This window comes from Lissotriton helveticus, chromosome 10, assembly GCF_964261635.1.
Source record: "Lissotriton helveticus chromosome 10, aLisHel1.1, whole genome shotgun sequence".
In the NCBI taxonomy this organism is placed as follows: Eukaryota; Metazoa; Chordata; class Amphibia; order Caudata; family Salamandridae; genus Lissotriton; species Lissotriton helveticus.
The window spans coordinates 1,219,480,427-1,219,502,394 of NC_136071.1; the positions used below are offsets into that span (position 1 = coordinate 1,219,480,427).

The 21,968-nt window shown below is 50.6% G+C and overlaps 1 protein-coding gene across 1 annotated transcript in view; it reads right to left on the reverse strand.

The window, feature by feature from the left end:
* Positions 1 to 21,968, reverse strand: part of LOC144784985 (uncharacterized) — an 89,777-nt gene that overhangs the window by 51,529 nt on the left and 16,280 nt on the right. The window contains exon 2 of the mRNA XM_078664109.1: positions 2,857 to 2,898. The gene's annotated coding sequence lies outside the window, so the exon portion shown is untranslated. The remainder of the gene's footprint in view (positions 1 to 2,856; positions 2,899 to 21,968) is intronic.

Below are 21,968 nucleotides of genomic sequence, written 5' to 3' on the forward strand. Positions count from 1 at the left end.
ACCGGATCGGGTACGTACATGCATCCAAGAAGAAGTCTCCAAGATGCTCGCCCTCGGGGTCATCGAGCCTTCGGACAGTCCCTGGGCCAGCCCGGTCGTCCTGGTCCCCAAGGCCGCGGCACCGGGCACCACACCTGAGCTCCGATTCTGCATCGACTATCGGGGGCTGAACGCGGTCACCCGAACCGACGCTCACCCTATCCCCCGCGCAGATGAACTGGTCGACCGCCTGGGGGCAGCCCGCTACCTAAGCATCTTTGACCTGACAGCGGGCTACTGGCAGATCGGCCTCACCCCCGGGGCCCAAGAACGTTCCGCTTTCTCCACCCCGGACGGACACTACCACTTCAGAGTGATGCCCTTAGGCATGAAGAACGCTCCAGCCACCTTTCAAAGACTGGTGAACCAGGTATTGGCGGGCCTCGAAGAATTCAGCGCCGCCTACCTGGACGACATCGCGGTATACAGCCGCCACTGGGCAGACCACCTCCACCACCTCCGAGAGGTCCTGCAGGCCCTCCAACAGGCCGGCCTCACCATAAAAGCCAGCAAGTGCCAAATCGGCCAGGGGTCCGTAACCTACCTCGGACACCAAGTGGGGAGCGGTCTGGTGGCTCCCCTCCAACTCAAGGTAGCTGCCATCCAGTCCTGGCAACCCCCCGAGACACAAACAGAGGTCCGAGCCTTCCTGGGGCTCACCGGATACTACCGGCGGTTTGTGAGGGACTATGGCAGCATTGTGGGGCCCCTCACGGAACTCACGTCCAAGAACAGCCCAAAGAGAGTCAACTGGACGCCCGACTGTCAAGCAGCCTTCGAGACGCTGAAGGCCGCCATGTGCACCGCTCCTGTACTCCAGGCCCCCGACTACAGCCGCGAGTTCATCGTGCAGACCGATGCCTCCGACCATGGTGTTGGGGCCGTCCTCTCCCAACTGAACACCGAAGGGGTGGACCAACCAGTGGCCTTCATCAGCAGACGCCTACTGCCCCGAGAACAGCGCTGGAGCACCATTGAGCGAGAGGCCTTCGCTGTGGTATGGGCCCTCAAGAAGCTCCGGCCGTACCTCTTCGGAACCCATTTCCGGGTACAGACGGACCATCGGCCCCTGCAATGGCTCATGCAGATGCGGGGGGAGAACCCCAAACTATTGCGATGGTCCATCTCCCTGCAGGGGATGGACTTCACTGTGGAGCATCGCCCTGGTCAAGACCACGCCAACGCGGACGGCCTGTCCCGCTTTTTCCGCCTCGACGAGGAAAGTCCCCAAGAAGATGGGTGACTCTCCCCGCCTTCAGCTGGGGGGGACGCATGTTGGACAGGCCACATGAAGGGCTCGCTCCCTCCCCGCAGGACAGGGCCCGGGCCACCGTCAGCACCATTGCCCGGCCCAGCCGCCATCTTGGACACGGCACCACGCGGCCGCGCGGCCTCAGCCCGACCCCAACCCCGGGCCTGGCCAGGCCCCGACATCCCGGCACCACCCTCCACCCAGGAGGTGAACGGACCACTTGGCAGGTCAATGGGAGTACGAAGTGTCGATGGCTCTCCCCCGCCAGGTGCCGAGCACCCCCAGACTCCTCGGGCGCTGGCTCCACCCCCCTGCTGGGTGTCTGGACTCCCTCATCCCAGACCTCCCGACCTCCAAGAGCGAGGGTCCGGACATCAAAGGGCGCCAGACCTATAACTGAGGCAGCCCCAGGACAGGAAGGCAGTTGTATCCTGGAGTCGAGAGACACCGAGAAGAACTCATCCTTGACGGACTGTTGGCGCTGCCACAGCCCTGCCTTGTGAACTATTGTCCTGCCTGCTGGCGCTGCCGCGGCTCTGCAACCTTCATCCTCGTGGGACCTGCTGGCGCTGCCGCGGCCCTCTGCAACCTTCATCCTCGTTGGGACCTGCTGGCGCTGCCGCGGCCCGTAGTAACCTCCATCCTCGTGGGACCTGCTGGCGCTGCCGCGGCCCGTTGCAACCTGCATTCTCGTGGGACCTGCTGGCGCTGCCGCGGCCCGTTGTAACCTTCATCCTCGTTGGGACCTGCTGGCGCTGCCGCGGCCCGTTGCCACCTACGACCTCTTCGGGACCTGCCGGCGCTGCCGCGGTCCGACCCATCCGAACACCGAGCTCGAGGATTGTGAGCTATCACCGTTACACCTCAGTACCCGTAGGTACCAAGACTGTCCCGCTACCCCCTTCCCTTACTAGAGACTAGAATTGAGAGGATCATCGTGTCCTGATCGCCTTGTATCGCACCACTCTACTACCAGAAGTGCCTATAAAAGGTGTTACCCTGATCTTTGTGTGGTGTCCATCTGTGGGGGGGAAGTTACCTGTCTGTGCGATCACTGTGCTCGGCCGACCCTCCAGGTCTCCGTCTAACATGATGCAAATGTAAGACCCTTTCAGTCGGTCTGAAAGAGACGTGCCAACCCAAGACAGGGTCATTTCCCTGTGTCTTGTTGGAAGACATCCTCAGTAATCTCAGTTTTAGCCAAAAGTAATTTGCATTATGGAATGCCAAGTGTGGTTTCTAGGCTATTACACTGCACCAAATGGTTACTTTTGAAGAGTTAACTCTTTGCAAATAAACTTTTGTTCAACCAACAATAACGTCTCTCTCAAAGTGTTACCTGAAGCAATGAAAGGTTGCGTATAAACACCGTAAAAGAGAACTATTTACAATACAAAACAAAAACTTGGCAGCCATGTAAAAGTGTAGAAATAACAAATATTAAACAAGATTTAGTAAAACAGCCAGATTTCATATCCATGACTATATCCAAAGCAAAGATAAAACAAATACACTATTTTTAGAGGCAAAAAAAAAAAAAAAAAGAATAAACTTTCAGTACTCACCAGAGTAGAAAATGAAAGAAGCAAAAAGCTATTTTCCTCAGCCTGAAAAGAAAGGGGACAAGTAAAGGTAGTTACTAGTGGTGAAATGCAGTGTTCAGATACATTTACAAATAGTGTTAATAGTAGGAGCTCTGGCACATTATGTGCACGGCATGTTGCTAACTAGAGAAAAGATGATTTTTCAGTGTAAGCAGACAGGCCCATGGTCAAAATATTCAAGAAAAGTGTTCTGATTACATTTTCACACTCCATTTGGCTCAGGACATGGGGTTCTTAGAAGACACAGCAGTGGGCATGTGTTCATATATTTAAGGAACACCATCCACTTAGTTTAGCTGCTCCAGGAGTATTTTCACGTATAATCCCACCAATTTGTTTGTGGTATATACAGCATTTGTATCAGAATTTAGTTTCTCAGTGCAAATACCCAGCCTTAAAAATAACAAAATTAGATAGCTATTGCTCAAACAAATTCCTCTTTCTTTTTTAAAACGTTTTGCTTCTACTTGTAGTTCAAATCTTTCAAGAGAAAGAAAGGGGAAGAAAAATACATTTCAAAAACAGTATTCAGGGACCTTCATAAAAAGTAGCGTAGGCAAAGCTTAATAAACAAAATTGTCTTTTTTTTTTAGGAATGCTAGAGTTAGGAATGTGCAACAGTTTAGAGTTAAGAAAACCAGCATTAGCCAAGCCAATAGGTCTCAAGTGGAAGTAGAGGGGGGGTTGGTAGAGACCAGGATGATTAAACAAGCATTGGCAAAGGCAATATGTCTTGCATGTGCAAGAGCTATTAGCAATGCTAATGCCTTTTAGCTATGTTGTACACCAGCATTTTGCTAATAAAATTAGCCACATTAATTACCCCAAAGTATTCCTAACCTAATAGCCTTATTGAACGCTGCATGTGATATGGTGGCTTTTTTATCTGAACGATCCTTCCAGGTAATTTCTCCCCCTACAGTTACCAACCCCAGACTACACCACGGTGCTCCCCATGGCTCCTCACCGAGCCCTACCATTTCAAGGTTTACATTCAACCGTTGGCACAGGTTATACAATCTGAGGGGATTGCGCTGATATCTTATGCCGATGACACTCAGCTCGTGATCGCCTTCACATATAAACCTACACTCGATCGGGATAACTTCCAAAGAGGATTGCTAGCTGCTGCAAAGTAGTTGAATAACAACTGCCTTGGCTTGAATGAGAATAAAACAGAAGTACTTCTACTGAGAAAAGATACCCAGTCTCGGGGTGACCATTGGTGGCTCTCCTCCCTCGGGGACCCTCCTATACCCAAGTATTCCATCAAAAATCTAGGAGTCTTCATGGACAGCGCATTGGCTTTTGAGGCTCAGGCCAAATTCGGTAGCAGGCACCTGTTTCGGGCTCTTGAGAAGTCTCAAACCCATGTGCTGTCTTTTCAACCGCAGCACCAAACAAACCATCATTCAGACAGTAACTCTGTTGCGGATTGATTACTGTAATATCTTGCACCCGGGGGCCAACAAGACAGTTATCAGAAGGCTTCAGCTGGCACAAAATGCTACAGCGTGGCTGCTATTCTCCCCCCCCAATACTTTGCACTGTCTCTGGTCTTCTTCATAAACTGCATTGACTCCCAGTGGCTAATGGCATCACCGGGTATGTCGTTCCCCCTCCGTACAGCACCGCCTGTGTGTCCCTGCCCCAGCTGCCGCTGCTGAGGAAGTTCGAGGCCCTCCACCACCCGCGGGCTACCACCTGCGCCTCATCCCTGGTTGGCGGTGGTAGGCAGGTTTGTTCATCCTCCGCTTTATTGCTTTTATTGTATTGCCTGTATTTTCATTGTTGTGTCTGTGACTGCTGTTGTCTGTCTTACCCCGCTGCCTGTATGTGGTCAGTGCCCCTTTTTGTTCCATCTGTTCCCCTCGCTGTCCGCGTGCTCTCTCTGCTCAGTTTTCCCTTCTGTACCCCTCGCTGCCCTCTTGTCTCTGCCCGGTTTTTCCATCTGTACCCCTCGCTGCCCCCGTGTCTCTGCCCGGTTTTCCCTTCCGTTTCCCTTGCTGCCACCGTGTCTCTGCCCGGTTTTCCGTTCTGTATCCCTCGCTGCCCCCGTGTCTCTGCCCGGTTTTCCCTTCTGTTCCCCTCGCTGCCCCCGTGCCTCTCTGCCCGGTTTTCTCTTCTGTTCCCCTCGCTGCCCCTGTGCCTCTCTGCCCGTTTTGCCTTCTGTTCTTAGCTGCCCCTGTATTTCTGTGTCCTGTATTTTGCTCTGTGACACTCGTTTTTCTGGTATTTGTGCCCTTTTGCCTTCTGTGCCACATGTTTTGCTCTTGTTATTGTGCCCCTTTTGCCTTCTGTTCCACTCGGTTTTTGTGCCCTTCTGCGCCACTCGTTTTTGTGCCCCTTTGCCATCTGTTCCACTCGTTTTTTGTGCCCTTCTGCCCTCTGTGCCACTCGTTTCCCCCTGGTTTTTGTGCCCTTTTGCCACCCGTTTCACTCGGTTTTTTGTGCCCTTCTGCCCTCTGTTCCACTTGTCTTTTGTGCCCTCTGTGCCACTCGTTTTTCCCTCGTTTCTGTGCCCCTTTTGCCTTCTGTTCCACTCGTTTTTGTGCCCTTTTGCCTTCTGTGCCACTCATTTTTCCATCGATTTGTGTATATTTTTCCTTCTGTTACTTTCGTTGTCCCTCACTGCTGCGTCCCCGCCCCCCCCCCCCCGACTGCCCATTCGCTTCCCCCGCCTCACAGCTGCTCCTTCCTCCCACCTCCCCATATATGCCGGCTGCTGTGCGGCCGTGCCGCTGGCGCGCCCAAGGCAAGCCCGTCTGCGCCTGGACCGCGCCCAGCGCCAGAACCTCTGGCCCCCGCCACGATGACCACCACCACTACGAAGCCAGCACGCTCTCAACTCCGGCGCTGCCACACCCGATTCAAACCCCCCCGAAACGCACACACGGCCCCATCACCTGTCGGAACTGCAGCTACACCAGCCTCAGAGCCGACGAACCACCAGCCAAGAAAGACCACAGCCACCTCCGACGCATATTTATTTGTTGGTTTATAACGCGCTCAGATCAACTCCCGAAGGAGTATCTCTGCGCCTGTGACCTAGAGCGCACTATCAGCAAGTCCAGAGGAAAATGATTTATGACTGAAACAAAAAGGTCTTAAGTTGTTTCCTGAAACTCCAATGTTCTGTACATTTCCTAAGTGGCAGGGGTAATCCATTCCACAGAGTGGGACCGACTACAGACAGAGCCCTGCCACCCTGTCTTACTTTCTTGGCAACTGGCACTGTTAAGAGCAACTGGTTGCTAGACCTAAGAGATCGCAGCAGAGTGTAACACCCAGATAGCCCCAACAGACAGCAACACAACAGACCTTCCGCACACCATCGACCACGACCCCCTGCTAGCCTGGGCCAGCATGAGCATCGATGACACCTTCAAGACCATGCGGACAGTCCACTCCGGCTTTCCGTCAGACCCATTCCTGCACCATGTCTTCAACAGAGCAAGCAGCTTGTCGCACCCCACCTGCGCAATGTCATCAATCTCTACCTCGAGACCGCGACCTTCCCAGAGATCTGGAAACACGCCGTGATCAACGCCCTACTCAAAAAACCTAAGGCAGACCCAAGACGCCTCAATAACTTCCGGATCATCTCTCTGCTCCCCGTACCTGCCAAGGTCATCGAGAAAACCTTCAACAGACAGCTAACCCGATACTTCGATTTTGGACAAAGGCGAGACCGCAGCGCTCCTCCTCCTAGACCTCTATGCCGCTTTCAACACCGTCTGCCACCACACTACGCGCATGCCGCAGGGATCCAAGAAAAGGCCCTGGATTGGACCACCTCCTTCCTCTCCGGCAGAACCCAGAGCGTCAGCCTCCCCCATTCCGTTCCAAAGCCTCCGAGATCATCTGAGTGTACCCCAGGGATCCTCCCTCAGCCCGATGCTGTTCAACATTTACAGGGCCCCACTCGCACACGTAGCCCGACCTCAACATAATCTCCTATGCCGACAACACTCAGCTGATCCTCTCCCTCACCAAGGACCCCATCACCGCCAAAGCCAAACTCCAAGAAGGAATGAAGGCCATCGCCGACTGGATGAAGACCAGCCGTCTGAAGCTGAACTCGGACAAGACGGAGGTCCTCATCCTTGGCTCTAACCCTTCAGCCTGGGATGACTCCTGGTGGCCGACGGCACTGGGGGCAGCCCTGACACCCACCGACCACACACGCAACCTGGGATTCATCCTCTACTCAACACTCTCAATGACCAAGCAAGTCAACGCCGTCTCCTCCTCTTGCTTCAACACCCTCCGCATGCTCCTCAAGATCTACAGATGGATCCCGACAGATACAGGGCTCGACAAATCCACTCGCCCGATCGCATTTGCGAGGGAGAATGGATGAGGACGAGCTATTTTTAGGTCCTACTCGCCCTTTATGGCGAGTAGGAAGACAAACTAACTTTTGTCCTCCGTCTTTGAAAACGGAGCAAAAGTGTCAAGATAAGATTTAAAGGCATTTTTATTGCTCACAAAGGGACTGAGCAATAAAGATGCCTTTAAATCTTGTTAACTTGTCACTTTTGCTCAGTTTTCAGAGACAGCGGTCAAGTAGGTTGCAGTTGGGTCGAGGGGATTTTCCAAGTTACTAGACCTGCAGGACTAGTAACATTTTTCAGATTTGTCGAGCCCTGAGATACAAGAAAGCCAGTCACCCAGGCCCTAGGCAAAGTGAACTTCTGGTGCCCCCATCCCCAATAGCATTCGGATAAAATGTTATGCTTTGAGGACATTCAAGGTGAGGGAAGGAAAGTAGGACGAAATTGGAACATACAGGGAAAGGGGGGTAAAAAGAGCAGGCATAAAGGGAAGGGGATACTGGTGAGTTTGAGAGGGAAAGAGATAAAAAAAATTGGATGTGGGAGTAGGAAACATGTGACAGACTGAACAGGATAAAGTGAGAGGGAACAAGTAACCAGCACTGTGATATGCCCCTTGGTCGGACCCCCACTCCTCAGGGGGAGGGAGGATAGTGGCTGGACCGGGGATCTCAGTGGAGGCCACCCCCGGGAAGCAGAGCCTGAGCACCAATGTACAGGATTGACTAGAGATAAGGGAAGGGAGACAAGGAAGGAGAAAGAGTGGAAACACCAGATAATAGGGCTGGGCCAGCTCAGCCATAAATCTAGGGTTAGGAATGTGGTAGGGGTATTTAAAGGTGTGCACCGGGCACAAGGCACTCTTTCTCCGGGGAATTTTGTCAGGAGAAGACCCACCCACCCGCTGAGGAACAAGATTTAGGGGGGGGGGGCTGGACAAGGGGGTGACATTTGTCGCAAAGGCATAATGGACGTGCAAGAGGTCCTTTGGTTCGGGAGAAGAGACAGCAACGGATGAAAAAAAAATACAAAGCAATCCAAGAGGAATACAAAAAAGCAGGTTGCGAAGCGGGCACAGACCACAAACGTGGCAGTCAGGACCCAGGGGGTCACTGGCAAGCTACCCGAGCCCCTTTGTTCAGGTGAACCAGAAGTAAGCAATTAATTACGCAACAGAGTGCATAGCCTGTGGCATGGAGGACGTTGGTTACCGGGTCACCTCGCAGAGATGGGTGGGGGAACAATCGACCCGGTTTGGCGGGAGGGAAGCACTTCGGCTTGCCCAGGTAACAAAGAGGGTACGCACCGGAAGTGAAGAGGCGACCGGCTGAGGTGGGAACAAATGCTTACCCGGAAGGAAATGTGTGGACACCGGAAGTGAAAGGTCACCCAGCCGGGTGGAAACCGGCTGGTTACCCGGGAGTGAGTGGACACCGGAAGCGAAAGGGTCATCCGGTTGGGTTGAAGCAGACGCTTACCCAAGGAGTTTATGGTAACCGGTAGTAAAAGGTTACCCGGTCGGGCTGGAAGCAGAAGCTTGCCCAGAATGAAAGGGAAGTGTTGTGTCTCCAGGGGGAAAGATCATTTTCAACGAAGGCTTTTCTACGCGTGACGTTTACTACGAGGCACTTACCTCGCAAACGTCTTTTCCACGCGTATGCCTTCAACGACAGTCTTTACCACGCATATACGTTCTGGCTAGGGGGAGGCGTGGAATTCCTTCCAGTCGTTCAGCGTGGGATTGGGGGGTTGGCGGGGGTCGGCTGGGGGAGGGGCTGGGGGGGCCTGGGGGGGTCTCCCCCCCAAAAATAAACAAAGGAGCGGGTTAATTAAATTTAAAAAAAACGCACTTCAGTACCACCGAGGTAAAAGGAAAGTGCCTCCCCCAAAGACGTGCCGTTACGTCAAAATAGTAGTCCTTTTTTAATTTTGGCAGACGTGTTTTGACGCTTGTTTCGATGGTGGATGGAAGTACGGGCTGCTCGTGAAAGACGGGAAGGTGTCAGGTAAGAAAATATTCTTTATTATTTGTGTTTAAACGAAGGTTAAAATGCGTGGTATAATCCTTCGTTGCAAATTCCAGCGTGGTAAAGCCACTTGCGAACTAAAATTTGCGTGGTATTGCCATGCGTGGAACTTGTATTCGTGGTAACATCATATATTCGTCTCCAGGTGATAGGTCACCTTGGCAAAGAGAGCTGCACTGAATGTAGGGCACAGGGCAGAGCTGATGGGGTAAGGGCACAGGTTCGCCAGACAAAAATAATGGTGTGTAAAGGATCGCTTGTAAGTTGGAAATGCCTCTAAAACTGCAGCCTCAATTCTTCCATAAACAGAAACTTGTGTGGTATGAATTTATTGGCATTCGGGTGGTGCGACCATGTGGGGCGTGCCTCTGCTGTGTGCTCTGCAAGCGCACATGCGTGTCTGTATGGGCACATAGAGAGAGAGATGCTAAAATGGTTTAAAGTGATACTTGGGAGCACTAAGTTAGGGCTAGACTATCATATTTAGCCATGTAGTGGTAATGGGGTTGGAGAGAGGTGGAGAGGCTGCACTTGAGGAGAGGAGGGCAGAGTGAAGAAAGACAGCACACTGTAAATCACCTATTACACAGACAGAACTGGAGAGGCAGGATTACCCCCATTCAATACCCACAGTAGCCATCAGAGCTGTAGACTTGCAGGCACGATGGGAGCAAGCTTCTCCATCCACCCCAGCCTCTGTCCCTCCATCCACCCCAGCCTCTGTCCCTCCATCCACCCCAGCCTCTGTCCCTCCATCCACCCCAGCCTCTGTCCCTCCATCCACCCCAGCCTCTGTCCCTCCATCCACCCCAGCCTCTGTCCCTCCATCCACCCCAGCCTCTGTCCCTCCATCCACCCCAGCCTCTGTCCCTCCATCCACCCCAGCCTCTGTCCCTCCATCCACCCCAGCCTCTGTCCCTCCATCCACCCCAGCCTCTGTCCCTCCATCCACCCCAGCCTCTGTCCCTCCATCCACCCCAGCCTCTGTCCGTCCATCCACCCCAGCCTCTGTCCGTCCATCCACCCCAGCCTCTGGTCCTCTGTCCTCTCAGAGCAAACATAGCGCCTCTTGTGCCCAAGAGCTGTGGATGGAGGACTGAAAAGTAGAGCAAAAGCGCCAGGTGAACGATAGTTTAGGAATATGATATTATTAATGGAGACCTCCCGGAAGAGACTGAATGTTCCCTCAGCTAAGACACCCAGTGGTTTGGTGAAATAAGGAAAAGCATGTCATAACACCAGGCTGCCCAAACGCTGAAAGCCCTTACTAAGTTTAGGCAATCATAAGCAGCAATACTGCTTGTAATAGAAACATGATTGCCCCTAGCCCATGGCCATCAAATAACCTCTAAACCAATTCACAGCTTTATACTGGGGTAACTAGGCCCATCGCTGTAGCGCCCGCTATTGATCTCCTGCTCATTTGCGGGACGCTCCATGCTCAAGCTACTCTTATCATGTAGCACTGTACTAGTCCGTGCTTTCCAGATTGTTATCCTATGTGAGTTGGAGCTGTGGAATACAAGGAAGTGATGCAACCATCTCTCACTTTTTGTGAGGGGTGAATGGGTGGAGTAGAAAACAGAACAGGTGACAAGGTTTGCACAACATACAAACACATGCACGATACTCCGGCCCTTTCACATTCTTGCTTGCACCATCCCATGGCACCTACCACGGATCCAAAGAAGGGGGCATGCATTCATCCTGCCCTCACCCAGTGGCAGATCTGCCTCCATCATGCTTCGTGTCCCTGTCAGGGTTATTGTGAGGCGACATACAAATATTACAACACTGGGAGAATTATTGCAACCCAGTTATTTATGTAGCGCACAGCTTTCCAAACTGTGTGGCGCAACCCGTACATAGGTGTGTCGCGCCAGTCAGGCCCCCTCGAGGCGTGCGTTGTGGCGCATCTCGCGGATCCGTGACTAATCTCTGGTGCTGCAGGCCACTTACGGCGACTTCCAAAGGGGAGGCAATGGAGCTCATCACCAGGACCCAGCGTGGGCTGCTTTGTAAATCAGAGCAGGGGTGTGTCTGCTGAGTCATTTGCTTATCCAAAGATCTTTCACAGTGGGCGCTAAGAGGGGGCTGTAAAATCTAATGGGTGGCGGTGGGAGGCACTATTCAGGACATAACAAAAGAATGTATGGGAAGGCTTTTACAGTCACCACGCATCTGAATTGCTTTCTTGCACACTTCCACTTCCACACTCACTGATTCCTATTTCATCGACCTTGGACAGACCTTAAGACCAATCAAAAATGTGGAGATTGGCACCTGGTTCCCCAGTACAGACGTTGTCAGCTCTGGCCCTAACTCCGGTTTACAAATGTTACAGGAGACTTGTTTATTTTATGCGTTTTTATATAGCGCGGACTTTACACGAAGGAGTCAGAGCGCTTCACAATAGGAACAGTAATGATACATGAGGAGAAAATGACAAGTGAACAAATTACAAAAGCAAACGTTAAGTTACATGAGGCAATAGTGATAATTGTGAGCAAACAAAATACAAGAGGTAGCAAACGATACATTACAGGAGGAAAAAGTGATGTGTGCAGGTTACAAAAGCGTACAAATTACAAGTAGAGGTATAATACTGCAATAAATGGAGGACACTCAAACACATGAACAAACGTTACATGAGGCAATGGTGGCACTTGTGCAAGTATCGAGAGCAAACAAAATGCAAGAGGTAGCAAACAGTGTGTTACAAGAGAAAAGTGACGTTGCATGTTACAAAAGAGTACCAGTACTGGACAGATGGCTCAGTGGGCTGTAGGCCACTGGTTCGATTTAAGGCAGGCTGAAGCAGCAATGTAATCCTTAGGTGGGCGATTAAATGCATGCAGATTTCGTGCATACAACCGTGGCACGGTTATGTCCCTTGTGCCGCCGGTGCATCAATTTAACCATGCAAACCACCCCCCTTAGGTGGTTTGGGCTTGCTCGCTGCGCTCGCTCGCGTTACCGTGTCCCTGAATTTTTTTCCGCAAAAAAGTGTGTCACCAACATGAAAAGTTTGGAAAGCTGTGATGTAGCGGTTATGGCACTGTCAATCATACGCACTACGTGTAGCTTACGTCACTGTAGTTATGGGCTTAATTAGCACGGCACCCACTTCATGAACGCAGAGCTTCGCAAGCCTTTCTTTTAGCACGGCTCCAATGCAACTGCCAGGCAACAGATCCTGAAGAATTGTGCTTATTCAGCGGAGGGTCAGGCAGTATTGAAAAGTAAATAGTGGGACCGGCGACTACCTTTGTTCAGATGAATTACCAAACTATCCCTGTGGAGTTGAGGAAAAACATCTTTTATATCGTGCAGCAGCGTAGGTAGATGTTCTGGATCAGCTGCACACCGTACGGGGCAGGTGAGGCGTGAATAGCATCACCGGAGCATATTCTGACTCCTAAAATGTGGCCACAATAAACACAGACACTTGTGGGAAGTGCTGTTAAAATGAAGCCAAGTAGCCGAGAGCCGGGTGCCACGTTAAATGTGAAATGCTCGTCCGGGCGCGCACATGTCAAGCGCGCGGTGGGAGCCAGAGGAGACACCATGCACGTGCAAAGTGAAAGCTTGCGCTGTGTCGCCGCTTTCTCTGCCGAAGCGAAACAGGAGGTGGCACGCACGGACAGGAGATGTGCACGCTGTCCATTGGCGTGCACATCTCCTGTCCGCGCGTGCCACCTCCTGTCTCCCTTCTGCAGAGAAAGCGGCGACTATAGGTCTCGCCAAGATGAGCAACGCATGCGCTGCTTCGCTAGGTGAGATCTAAAAAGGCGAGTTAGACGGTAAGCTTCACTAGTTACACAGGGTATAAAAAACCTGTTTACTTCTAACAAACACTACGTGGTGTGCTGCCACCACCACGATAGTGCAGCTCAACTCTTGGTGAAGGTGGTAGCCTTCCAGCACTGTGAGGCTTTGTGTATCATTCCTGGACCAACAAAACTGCAATCTATGACAAATTCCTATGCCATTGCAAACATGCATAGGCCATGTGTGTCAAGGACTAAAAATCATCATTAGGAATCCATCCAACAGTACAGTTGGGTACTCATGGTAGGACTGCATGGCTTTTACCATACGTAGAACTTTTCTATGTCAACACTTGGCAAGTGGACTTTTGGGTGTGTCACAATAGCCGACATTATAAGTTTGATTTGCTTCATATTTGGAGATTGGACTCTCTTTGTACCCAGAATGCATGAAGTTTTAATTTATAAGCGGACAAAAGGTTTCCAGTTCCTCTTTCAACGCACTTGCTCTTCAAGTTAATGGAGCTTTTGATGATGGCTCACATCATGAGTTCCACCAAGGTTTTCTAGTGTGCTGCCACTTTTAACCCGGAGGAAGTATACTGGAAAATATGAATACAGCGACTAAATATGTGCTCGCTAATGTTTTAAAGAAACTTGTACAGCAAGTGTAAGAGCTTTTATTTCTTGAGAATACAATATTAAGAATAGTCTGTTTTTTAAACTCTGTCCTGCAGAGTGCTCAGTGGTCTCTTTATGCTGTTTGGGCTTTGCCCCACCCTAGGGCACTTTGGGTGGCCCTTCTTACCCCCGTGGAGCTCTAACCTTTGGCCCAATACATCACAACTGATTGTGTTGACTGGTTTAGTATATTGTTGAGAACTTTTGAGCTGTGTGTTACCCAGCCCGAAATTCTGGTTTGTATTATTCATGAACACGGAGCACTGCTAATGCTCCTTTAATCTCCACACCTCTGCACACATTGTTGGTGTTGCGGGCGTGAAACTGTCCTGGGGGCTGTTTGTCTCACACGAGCGCTCCACTAATCTCACCACTCCCCTCATGGACTGCTTTAAACGAGCGTGGTGCTCCACACCTGACACCAGCTGCCAATTCAATAGATGCCCTATGCCACTGCAGAGAAATGACTGCGCCGCAACCCTTCCAAGTACACCTGTCACTTCTGCCCTCCACGCCCTCCTCTCCAGCATGCACTCAGCTTTTCCTACCCTGTCCCCCCCAGTCCCCTTGGCACAGCTTCCATCTGCAGCGCCCTCCTGTCACTGGTGCCCCCTCAGCTCTTCTGCAGTGCCCTCGGTACCTCTGCCCTCCTGCCACCGGTGCCCCCTCAGCTCTCCTACAGTGCCCTCAGTACCTCTGACCTCCTCTCAATGGTGCCCCCTCAGCTCTCCTGCAGTGCCCTCAGTACCTCTGCCCTCCTCTCACTGGAGCCCCCTCAGCTCTCCTGCAGTGCCCTCAGTACCTCTGCCCTCCTGTCACTGGTGCCCCCTCAGCTCTCCTGCAGTGCCCTCAGTACCTCTGCCCTCCTGTCACTGGTGCCCCCTCAGCTCTCCTGCAGGGCCCTCAGTACCTCTGCCCTCCTGTCACTGGTTCCCCTCAGCCCTCCTGCAGTGCCCTCAGTACCTCTGCCCTCCTCACACTGGTGCCCCCTCAGCTCTCCTGCAGTGCCCTCGGTACCTCTGCCCTCCTGTCTCTGGTGCCCCCTCAGCTCTCCTGCAGTGCCCTCAGTACCTCTGCCCTCCTCACACTGGTGCCCCCTCAGCTCTCCTGCAGTGCCCTCGGTACCTCTGCCCTCCTCTCACTGGTGCCCCTCAGCTCTCCTGCAGTGCCCTCAGTACCTCTGGCTCCTGTCACTGGTGCCCCCTCAGCTCTCCTGCAGTGCCCTCAGTACCTCTGGCTCCTCACACTGGTGCCCCCTCAGCTCTCCTGCAGTGCCCCCAGTACCTCTGCCCTCCTGTCACTGGTGCCCCCTCAGCTCTCCTGCAGTGCCCTCAGTATCTCTGCCCTCCTCTCACTGGTGCCCCCTCATCTCTCCTGCAGTGCCCTCAGTACCTCTGCCCTCCTCTCACTGGTGCCCCCTCAGCTCTCCTGCAGTGCCCTCAGTACCTCTGCCCTCCTCTCACTGGTGCCCCCTCCGCTCTCCTGCAGTGCCCTCTGTACCTCTGCCCTCCTGTCACTGGTGCCCCCTCAGCTCTCCTGCAGTGCCCTCTGTACCTCTGCCCGCCTGTCTCTGGTGGCTCAGCTCTCCTGCAGTGCCCTCTGTACCTCTGCCCTCCTGTCACTGGTGCCCCTTCAGCTCTCCTGCAGTGCCCTCAGTACCTCTGCCCTCCTCACACTGGTGCCCCCTTAGCTCTCCTGCAGTGCCCTCAGTACCTCTGCCCTCCTCTCACTGGTGCCCCCTCAGCTCTCCTGCAGTGCCCTCAGTACCTCTGCCCTCCTGTCACTGGTGCCCCCTCAGCTCTCCTGCAGTGCCCTCAGTACCTCTGCCGTCCTCTCACTGGTGCCCCCTCAGCTCTCCTGCAGTGCTCTCTGTACCTCTGCCCTCCTGTCACTGGTGCCCCCTCAGCTCTCCTGCAGTGCCCTCAGTGCCTCTGCCCTCCTCACACTGGTGCCCCCTTAGCTCTCCTGCAGTGCCCTCAGTACCTCTGCCCTCCTCTCACTGGTGCCCCCTCAGCTCTCCTGCAGTGCCCTCAGTAGCTCTGCCCTCCTGTCACTGGTGCCCCCTCAGCTCTCCTGCAGTGCCCTCAGTACCTCTGCCCTCCTCTCACTGGTGCCCCCTCAGCTCTCCTGCAGTGCCCTCAGTACCTCTGGCTCCTCACACTGGTGCCCCCTCAGCTCTCCTGCAGTGCCCCCAGTACCTCTGCCCTCCTGTCACTGGTGCCCCCTCAGCTCTCCTGCAGTGCCCTCAGTATCTCTGCCCTCCTCTCACTGGTGCCCCCTCATCTCTCCTGCAGTGCTCTCAGTACCTCTGCCCTCCTCTCACTGGTGCCCCCTCAGCTCTCCTGCAGTGCCCTCAGTACCTCTGCCCTCCTCTCACTGGTGCCCCCTCCGCTCTCCTGCAGTGCCCTCTGCCCTCCTGTCACTGGTGCCCCCTCAGCTCTCCTGCAGTGCCCTCTGTACCTCTGCCCGCCTGTCTCTGGTGCCCCCTCAGCTCTCCTGCAGTGCCCTCAGTACCTCTGCCGTCCTCTCACTGGTGCCCCCTCAGCTCTCCTGCAGTGCCCTCTGTACCTCTGCCCTCCTGTCACTGGTGCCCCCTCAGCTCTCCTGCAGTGCCCTCAGTACCTCTGCCCTCCTCACACTGGTGCCCCCTTAGCTCTCCTGCAGTGCCCTCAGTACCTCTGCCCTCCTCTCACTGGTGCCCCCTCAGCTCTCCTGCAGTGCCCTCAGTACCTCTGCCCTCCTGTCACTGGTGCCCCCTCAGCTCTCCTGCAGTGCCCTCAGTACCTCTGCCCTCCTCTCACTGGTGCCCCCTCAGCTCTCCTGCAGTGCCCTCGGTACCTCTGCCCTCCTGTCACTGGTGCCCCCTCAGCTCTCCTGTAGTGCCCTCTGTACCTCTGCCCTCCTGTCACTGGTGCCCCCTCAGCCCTCCTGCAGTGCCCCCTCAGTACCTCTGCCCTCCTCTCACTGGTGTCCCCTTGTGGTGTATTCCTATAGGTTCTGTATCGATCCCCCTATTCCTGACCCTATTCTGGTTAACAAACTAACAAGTTAACTAGCAGACATCCCATGAGGCAGAAAACCCCCATGATGCAGGAACCGTTATCTGATAAAGCCACACTACGGCACAGGAACGTGTTATCTGATTAGGTCATAACGCTTGCCATCTAATTAGACAAGCGATATTCCTCCAGCCCCTGATAAGGCATACGGAGTTCTCAAAACAAATCAAACCTATGACAGACCTGGGAAAAACCCTGCGGCCATTGTTTTGATTTCACCGAGAACTTCAGCAAAAGAATGTGCTAACGACCTGGTCGTATGACATCCTTAATGACGTATCTATGTCCATCCTTACGTCAATCTCGGCACCTTAAAGGTATTTATTTATTTATTTAATTTATATAGCGCGTTATAACCACCGGGGTCTCTAACCCCGATATTACCGATATTGCCCTATGCAAACACACGCGGTGGTGACGAGAACGGAGCAGCCAGACTTGCCGAAGCCCAGAGCAGACCCCGCTGGCGCAGCCCCGCCTTCCTGACGCGCGGAGAACGAGAAGCCGTTTTTCTCCTGCAGAGAAATCCAGCACCGGCGCTTCCGGGTAGCCCTCGCAGGCAGCCTGGAATATCGAGACCAGAGACGAGAGATACCATCCCTCATCCATCCTAGATTCCAGGTACAGAACTGAATAACCCCTCGCAGAGAATTCTTTAGTCAGTCACTTGGCAAAAACAAACTTAACTTAAACTGTAACTTTCTATTCCCGCCCACGTATTAGGCTTAGGTCAGGTACACGGGGTAGGCGTAGTTAGAAACACCAGTTGAGTACGATTAGTCAAATGTATATGTGTATGTATATATCTTATTCATTTTAAACCTTCATATGGCTTAGAAACCATATCAATGTTTTTACAGTATTATTTTATACTTCTGCTTTTAATGTATGCACTTTACTTAACCATAAGTATTGCAATAATATCGATCCATTTCTCTTGTATGAGAAAAGAGACTGATCAATAAATAACATCTTTTATTGAACACGCCCGTCTCTTCCTTTTCTCTACAATCTGATGAGACTAAGAATGCACGTACTGACTGAGTAAAATAAATTGCCTTTTGTTCACACAACTCTCGAGATACACTCTTGATTAGGGGAGAGCAAAGTTGTCATGTTCTATGGTTGTCAGAAACTAAATCCCTTCTTGTCTATCCAGGGAGGTTCAATTCCTCCTTGCCTATTCGAGAAAGTTTCTAGTGAACTCTGAGCTAGCTGGCAAACTCAAAACTTTAAGTCTAATATCGACAGTAGTAGACCTAGTTAACGTCTGGTCTAGGCCTATACTATTGAAGGTAATATTCCAATGCGCAGAGCCTATTGGGAAAATAGGAACTACACTACATGGCGCCCAACGCGTTTGGAAGGGCGATAAAACTAACGTAAGACATTTAGAGTAACTCAGTCGTGCTTTCTCACTCAGACCCCTTTTTCCCATAATACTCCAAAGACGTCTGGAGTGGGTGAAAGGTAATATCCGCCAAACCTCGCAGGAGGAAACTCCTATGTATGGTACTTGGTTTAGTCAACGTTGAAGGATAAACCGTTCCAAAATATTGTGCATCTAATCTTTGTTTCCATAAGAAACCTGATCTGCAAACAATTGAAATAAGCTTCCTGTCAGTAAAATGGTAGACAGTGAGGATGAAAGAGAGGCAGTAAGATTAGCAGCTGAAATAGTAGCAGCTGATACTACACTGCAAGAAGCAGACCAGGATATAATACTCATCCCGGTCATCAAAAGGAAATCTATAACCTTAAAACTAATAGAAAATGGACTGACACCTAGAGGTGGTACAGTCATATTCGTAATTGAGGCACACGAATATCGGCAGACAGAGGTATACTATTCATGGATACATTTTCCAGCAGCAAATGCTGTAACAAAGTACTTCCACTATTACAAAGTAGAGGAACCTCCTGAAATGTACACTCCTTTCGAGGAGGTGGAAGTACCACTTAAATTTCAAGAGCATTTGCTCTTATTTAATGGCGCCCTAAAACATAATAATCACATCACCAGGCTCGGTCCTTTAGGTAGTCCAGGAGCAACGTGGCCGGTCCTAGCCGGATAGACACCACATCCAGAGTTCGAAAGAATGTCTGCAGCAGATCTTTTAGTACAACTAAAACAATTAATAAAAATACATAGACAATTAGTCCAATATGTGATGCGGACTTCAACAATTCAGCCAGCAATTAAAATTCCACAGCTGGCCCCTCACCAGGGGAACACAAATAAAATTACACCACAGAACATACAGTCCTGCCTAGGTAAAGTACCGGCTAAACGGGAACAAATACCATTCTGGTTAGCACAGAAAATCACCCAAATAGAGGCGGTGTTTCCAGACACCACCCCGTTAAAAAAACACAGGATTCTGACTATCTGTCTTCCAATGGGAATCGCACCACACATTGAGGACTGTGACACTTGGGGTACAGTCTTTGCTTCCATCTACACAAAAACGCACGGTGTTCCATCCATTTCGGTAATACCAGATGTGCTAAAACAAATTCAAGACGAATATGGTCCAGAACCCGCTTTAACTCTTGGTATGAAACTACTAAAAGACTTCAAGCAGGTCTCGGCTATATTATTAGCCAACATAAAGGGAGAAGCAGCAAACGTGGCGATCTGCCAGCGGTTAAAGGAGACAGATATAGCAGACCAACCAGCTGAAATTGCCAGAATCATAGAAAAATCCTATGAGGAACTAGGTAGAGATAGTTTAGGTGGAATACCAGTAAAACCACAACTGATTGAAAGTCCTGAAAAAATATTTTTTAATAATAATTCAACATCACAAAAAAAGAGCTGGGATGGAAACAAACAATCCAATCCTAAAGAAAAGAAATTCCAGTCCAGAGGAAGGTCTCCAAGGCGAAGAGAAAAATCTCCGAACCAAAGACACAGGTCACCCCAGAGTGACCCCTCTGGGAAAAGATATAACCTCAGAAATAGGGATAATATAAAGAAGCCTGATCGATATCAAGACATTGATACACGTCCCTCTCAATCTTTTCAGACTTCCTCGCAGAAATCGGAAAGAAGAGGACGATCAGAACAAAGAGAAGAGCACGCCAAGTCCAAAGACAAGGAACCTGCTCAGCTAAAAAAGAAATTACAATTTCCAAAAAAGAAGGTAGCCAGTATCAAGGTAGTTAACAATGCCGAGAATACTGAGGACACAACTGAAAAACAGAGAATGGGCTCAGACAATGCTAGACAGCGCAGCAGAAGTGAGCATAGCTCGCAAAGTCCTTATGAATCATCTGGAGACAGTGGACACGAATGAATATCTTCAAGTGGAAACTGCAGACACCAGAGTTAGCAAACCTCACAAAATATATGAAATAACATTACGTATAGAAGGGGATAAGACTAGAAAAATAAGGGGACTATTTTGGGATAATCTCTCCAAGGGCTATGACATCCTTCTAGCTGAAAAAGACTGGCCACCAGAGTTTGTCAGGGAGTGCCCTCATGGCGAAGAAATAATTATGCCTGCCTTCTCAAATCATATCCCAATTCATAAAAAATATACACTTGCTAGAAAGTGGGCAGTAGCTCTAGCTCCTGCTTTATATAACAAGCATTTGCAATGCATAAGGTCTCGCATTAGGAAAGTTTGAGCTATTGGTATTGTAAATGACACATTTTTTATATATGTGTTGGTTTTGAAAATAGCAAAAATAATAGCTGTGTCATTTACAATGCCAATAGTTATAACTTGTGACACCTATAGCATTTGTAATGCAATATGTGTTGTATTCACGTGACTTAGATGTATTGATATTACAAATAACAATGGCTTTGAATTTTTTAAATAATTAATACTTAAATAAAAGTTATTGTAATTTATAAATGGCAATAGCTTAAACTTTTGTAAATAACTTTTGTGAAGAATATGTTCAGTGTATTTTATTGTGACGAAAATCCAAGAACAGAAGTGAAATACTAACCTCTTTTTGTGACATTTGTAATAAAGCTTGAAACATTGAGAGATCATATTTGACCCAGTTGTTGTTAAATGGTTGCACAGATTGATGCGGTGGTGGCGCTGAGTGATGTTGTGGTGGCGACTAGTGATGCTGTGGCATTCAATGATCCTGTGGTAGCACATAGTGATGTTGTTGTGCCCCTTAGTGATGCTGTGGTGATGCGATAGATAGAGTGAGTGGGATAGATAGAGTGAGGGCGATAGATAGATAGAGGGAGGGCGATAGATAGAGGGCGATAGAGAGATTGAGTGAGCTAGATAGATAGATAGATAGATAGATAGGAGTGAGGGCGATAGATAGCTAGACAGATAGATAGAGTGATGGCGATCAGTATCTAAATAAATAGATAGAGTGATGGCGATCAGTATCTAAATAAATAGATAGAATGAGGGCGATAGATCGATAGAAAGATAGAGTGAGGGCGATAGATAGATAGAGTGAGGGCGATAGATAGATAGAGTGAGGGCGATAGATAGATAGATAGAGTGAGGGCGATAGATAGAGTGAGGGCGATAGATAGAGTGAGGGCGATAGATAGAGTGAGGGCGATAAGATAGAGTGAGGGCGATAAGATAGAGTGAGGGCGATAAGATAGAGTGAGGGCGATAAGATAGAGTGAGGGCGATAAGATAGAGTGAGGGCGATAAGATAGAGTGAGGGCGATAAGATAGAGTGAGGGCGATAAGATAGAGTGAGGGCGATAAGATAGAGTGAAGGCGATAGATAGATAGAGTGAGGGCGATAAGGTAGAGTGAAGGCGATAGATAGATAGAGTGAGGGCGATAAGATAGAGTGAGGGCGATAAGATAGAGTGAGGGCGATAAGATAGAGTGAGGGCGATAAGATAGAGTGAGGGCGATAAGATAGAGTGAGGGCGATAAGATAGAGTGAGGGCGATAAGATAGAGTGAGGGCGATAAGATAGAGTGAGGGCGATAAGATAGAGTGAGGGCGATAAGATAGAGTGAGGGCGATAGATAGATAGAGTGAGGGCGATAGATAGAGTGAGGGCGATAGATAGAGTGAGGGCGATAGATAGAGTGAGGGCGATAAGATAGAGTGAGGGCGATAAGATAGAGTGAGGGCGATAAGATAGAGTGAGGGCGATAAGATAGAGTGAGGGCGATAAGATAGAGTGAGGGCGATAAGATAGAGTGAGGGCGATAAGATAGAGTGAGGGCGATAAGATAGAGTG